This window comes from Rhipicephalus microplus, chromosome 3 (genome assembly GCF_043290135.1).
Source record: "Rhipicephalus microplus isolate Deutch F79 chromosome 3, USDA_Rmic, whole genome shotgun sequence".
Classification (NCBI taxonomy): domain Eukaryota; kingdom Metazoa; phylum Arthropoda; class Arachnida; order Ixodida; family Ixodidae; genus Rhipicephalus; species Rhipicephalus microplus.
This window is the reverse complement of record NC_134702.1, coordinates 168,557,040-168,562,514: the sequence shown is the minus strand read 5'-3', so window position 1 is coordinate 168,562,514 and position 5,475 is coordinate 168,557,040. Positions and strand designations below refer to the sequence as shown.

The 5,475-nt window shown below is 42.8% G+C and overlaps 1 long non-coding RNA gene across 1 annotated transcript; it reads right to left on the bottom strand.

The window, feature by feature from the left end:
• Positions 1-351: 351 nt before the first annotated feature.
• Positions 352-5,156, bottom strand: LOC142804012 (uncharacterized). Its single transcript, XR_012894429.1, has 2 exons — positions 5,053-5,156; positions 352-4,964 (listed from the first exon to the last, which is right to left on the bottom strand). It is a non-coding gene; the product is annotated as an uncharacterized LOC142804012 (long non-coding RNA).
• Between the last annotated feature and the right edge of the window lie 319 nt (positions 5,157-5,475).

Here is a 5,475-nt window from a genome sequence, read left to right as displayed (position 1 = left end):
ACGTCTTTCACAAGAACCCTTTTGCTGCAGATTAAATATCAAAGCGCTAAAATTATTTCTGGTGCAATGCTAAATTAAAACAAGATTCATGGACACAAATAAGGTGACGACTAGGGATCCGGAGTGCCAATTACCAGCTGTTTATTGATGGTATAAGCTAGAAAAAACAATCATGCACAGCGACGTGAAAGAGTACAGCGAACTTTCATGCCACTGTGCATGCTTAGAAGCTTATTTGTTTTCAAGCTTTTACCATCGATAAAACAGAATAACATATGTTTGGCAAACTTAGGCATCAACTTGCCCAGGAACAAGTGCTAAAGCGTAAGAAGATTGGGCTCACACAAGGTCTCAGATGCAATAAAATGTTTATTATCATTAGTTCAAATCATGTACTCTAGTAATAATGAATAAATAAATTAAGCAAACACTAATTAAATCAAGTACGATGTTCAAGTTGAAGTGTGAACACAATGATGAGAATAGAAGCACAGCTCCACACAATTCTAGCAGTGAAGGTAATACAATGAAAGAAGTTAACTGTGATTATTTCATTTTGTAATATCAAAATTAAAACTTACAGGGTCATAAAGACACAAGCTTTGGTACAAACAAAAAATGTCAAGAACATTTAGCAAGAAATAAAAAAGGTTTAAGTTAAAAACGGACAAAATCCAGTATGATGCAGAACACCATTCCAATACAATACTGCAGAACAGGCGACAAATATGACTGTTGCAAAAATACAAAAACAAACATGAAATGGGAAATACCAAAAAAATGTATAAGACAAATTCACATCATGGAAAGCACAGGGCTCAATTCCATCACATGCTGAAAATGGATGATACAGTTTTATTGTTTATTAAGTACAATAAACATTAATCATACATAAAACTGTCATTTGCTCAGAAGCATTTTAGAGCTTACATAGAACAATGCAATGGGACAATTAAGATACCCTTATGACATGGATATCTCTTAAACACTATGAACAGTCGTCACATAGACATCAGTTTTAATTCAAGCACAACCAATACACCTCTTTATCTTTGGAGAATGTGAATGTTTATTGCACAATAGTGGCTGTTTCGTTTCACTGCAAGCACAATATGGTGACCAAATAACTGTCATATTAAAGGGGTAGTGCCACCATTTTTTTTTTGAAGGACAGTTTACTCTGCCCTACAAATCTCCTGTGTATAGAGATAGCTCGGAGCAAGTGTGAAGTACAGCAAATGCCGAGATAGATTATTTTGGAATAACCAGAAGGGTGTCTTGAAGGGCCAGTTGATACACGATTTGCATGAGCGCATGACTCAAACTATGTACCTAAGAGACGACAAAAATTTATTGTCTTTCCTGTGCTGAGCAAAGCACCAGAAAATACCCAGCACAAGACAAAAAATTTCCGCCATCCCTTACGCACGCGGTGCGAGCCATGCACTCAAGATCGTTAGCAAAGCAGGCGTAAGGCTTTCTCGGCAGCCTATGCGAAAAAGTAAAGTAACCCCAAAGAGCATGCGTGCATAAAGAAGCACAGGACACAGTACGAGGAATGCATTAACAATGTATTACGACATTCCGTTGTCATGTGGCTACACCTACGCTGGACAGACCAGTCAATGTTTGAACGATCACCTGAATGAGCACCCGTTCAATCTAAAGACTTCAACAAGCAGCACCTTAGCAGCCCATTGTTCCTCGTGCAGCTGCACCCAGCTCTTCCATAATTGAAAGATGCTTTTACGATATCGTAACAAGATCAAGTGCGAAATCAACGAAGCCTTCCATATTAGGAAGAAAGGACACGTGTGTCAGTGAGCCTCCACTTGCCCTCCTCGAAAAAGAGAACATGTTTCTGAGCTGTTAACTTTGGACATTTTGACTCGTGAGAGATTCATCTTGCTTTTTCATCTTTATGAGCAAGTGTTGTAGTCCTATTTGTTTTTGCAGCTCTATATTTTCCCGTGTAATAAACACACACACAGTTGTTCCTCAGTTCCATTGTTCCTCAGTGTTGTGCGGTCATTCTTTCTTCGTCCCAATTTAGTGCCATTTTTCCCTCAGTACTAGTAAAGCCAATTTTCCCAAGGTGCACCTCGCGACATCGACACTAGCTTGACGTCAGGCTACAGTACTAATTCTGGCGACAACATACAGGATACTCGCCTGGCCATGGGAACATCACAATTTCTTGCTCCAGCGTGTGAAGAGCTCATATCGCGACTTGAGAGTACAGTAGGAACCAAGACTAGTTTTTAATAACATGTTGTAATTACTTTTTCAGGGAGCACTTACACTTATTTTCTAGGATCAGCAGGGCTTGGCTTAACATTTAACGCAACGGTGGTATAGTGTCTAAGGTACTCAGCTGCTGAAACCGCAGGTCGCGGGATCAAATCCCGGCTGTGGCTGCTGCATTTCCGATGGAAGCGGAAATGTACACCCGTGTGCTCAGATTTGGGGGCACGTTAATGAATCCCAGGTGGTCGAAATTTCCGGAGCCCTTTACTACGGCGTCTCTCATAATCATATGGTGGTTTCGGGATGTTAAAGCCCACATATCATTTAACGCAAGAAAACAACAAATTAAAACTTTCATGTAACAACCACTTAAAGGGGAACTCCGGCGTTTTTTCAATATTAACTGATTCCAATAAAACTTTAAACATGTGTTTTCATTGGTACCGTGATAATATGTGCCAAATTATGCACCCTAAGTCATTCAGTTTCTCGGAAAACAAATTTTAAAATTAGTAGCCGATTCTGCAATCACACTAGTAAACGCAGGCCACCCTGTGCATGTGACGTAAGGGCCTACTCTTTTTGGAAAACCCTGCATTCCCCGGCAGACAGATGCTTCACGCGCCGGCGGGTCGAAATCAAAAAGCGATGCTTCTGCGCTGAGATAGTAGCTGCAATCATTGCTGAACTTGTCACTAGTAAGTTCAGACGCTCTGGCACAGCTTGCTTCTGCGTCGATATCGCCAACTTGCTTTTCGCGCATCAGAAGAGGAATGTGAGCTATATGTGCACCCTAGCAAGCCGTGGCGGGGTGTAGCCGATCTCGTGACGTCATCAGCGACGAATTCTCGAGACGTCATCTGATACCCACCATGGATGACAGAGCAGCTTCCCATTTTGGTTTTGACTTGTCGCTTATTGCTTAATTAAGATTACTGACGAGTACCTGGGCAAAATTAACCACCTTAGCCTTTGCAGGATTGTCAATACTATTTGAAAACAGCATTATCTCAGTATGGTCGAAAATGCACCGGAGTTCCCCTTTAAGAAAACAAAGCATCTCTTCATAGCAAAGCGGTTTGTCAAAAACTGTTGAAGGGTAATCTATCCTAAATGCAATCAATTCTTCTTTTAGTGCCCTCAAGACAGATGAAGCAGTGGAATAGTAACAAATTTTCCGTGCCAGGGTAACCTAGCAACCTTGCGTACATTTATTAATGGCCAACATTTAACACCAGAAAGCTATGAAACCACAAAAACATCAATGGTGCCAGAAATCAATGGCTTCTCATACAAGTTTTCTTTTACTTTGAATTCACGGCCAATGATGCAGGGCACCTTTCGGCACATATGGTGCTAACAACACATTAAGGTGAGAGAATTGTCTGCGCTTTGCAGGCCCAAGGCGTTATGTCTAAAGAACTACTTAGCCAAGCATTATGCAGCTTTTTCGCAATCCCCAAACACAACAGGTGCATAGAGTCCAGTGGTGCAGAGGTCACACAGTCTATGGGCAGTGATGTTAATACTGATGCGCCCCGGTGATGGTCAGAGTCAATCTGACGCCTGAAAGAATCATCCGTACGCAAAGTGGATGACGTAGTAGGGAAGCTGAGTCGACTGTTTCTGTATGTACCCTCAGCTGTGCACTTAGGACACCCAGAATAACCTGTATGTCCTTTAATCTGAAACACAAATGATCGTGCTGGGGCATCCAAAACAAAACACTTCAAAGAAACATCAATTAGGTGCCCATGAAGAATCATTCATTGGGAAAGAAGCTGTTGCAGGTCACTGACAAGTTTGTTGAGAAACTCATTGGCTGAAGCAGGCTTTCCTGGGCCTGCGAAAATTCCAACTACAAAGGGTGGTATTCTTCGATTTTCACGAATCATGCACTGTATGGGCCACAACTGCATGGTGGAGCTTTTGGAAATTGGCAGCCCGTCAATGTTAAAGGCAAGAGAAACATGACTGCCTTCATAACGTGCTTTTGACAAAGCATTCTCGAGGCTTTTCTGTAGCCCAAAGTGGCAGTAATGTCCCGGTACCATTGAACTGACAACAGGTGCACGCTGTGTATCTCTAGGCGTGGCGAGAAGAGTTGAGCGTCGCTAGGCAGAGATGAAGAATCGAAAGTACTGACCTTGAGAATTTTTAGAAGAGCGGACAAAGCTGTATGAGTAACATTTTTTTGATGACCCAACTGCGCAGTGACACAACAAAATCTTTGTGCTTTGACAATGCATCAGTGGAAGATGAACAAACAGGTACCCCCGGGACTCCGCTTACAGGAGAAGGCACATCGCTGAGTTGCATTGGCGAGCCTTCGGGTTCAGTGTGCGATGCTCCGGTGGACGAACAGGGTGAACATTTTGTAGGCGATGTGTCCGTTGAGTCACTTTCGGTGACGCAAGGCGAACTGCCCTCAGGGGGCGCCGAGCTGCAGCAATCCGCCTGAGTAGCTGCTGATGTAGCCGCAGTGTTTTCGTCAGCCCCAGGCACGCAAATGCTCGCACACTCACTGGCACAGCATGTGTTACTGCATGCGCGTAGTGTACCACACGCACTACTGCATTGTTCGAAGTTCCCGATTCCTTCAGACGTTGACGGCTGGCTGCCGGCTTGAAATCCGAAATCCCGAAATATTGCCTTTGTTTGCAATGACGCTTTCTTGCGCGTGTAAGACTTTTCCTTCGCTTTAGGCATGCTGGCACCTGCGACGGAAACACATTGTAGTACTCATACGAAGTTCTGAAGTCTTTGACTGTATTCTTAATAAATAAATAAATGTAGCTGTCTTACCTCCGTAGCTGGGAAAGAAAATAGAATCGTATCTGTACTGGCACTACAAGCACGCCGCCATTATCCACAGGACTAACAGAACAAATCCAGTGGCTTGGCTTGACTGGGCGATGGCTCGCCAAACGAAACTTTTTTTTTCTTTGCTGTTTGGATAGATCACCGTCAATATAAACAACGTCGTTAAAGTAGCTTTATAATATTTAACAATTAAGCGGTGTATTACAACCGTTTTTGATGATAATTATTATCAAATAACCTAAATTGGAAACGCCATTTTTGTGACTTGTTTCAGTTTTTAAGAGAGACGTTTGCGACGCGGCAGCAGCGTCATCGCTAGCACCGTGTGTATCACCTTCCTCCGTGGTGTACCGCATGTAACTATTACATTTGTCGGGTTGCGCTCGCTCCGTGGCATTTATTTAC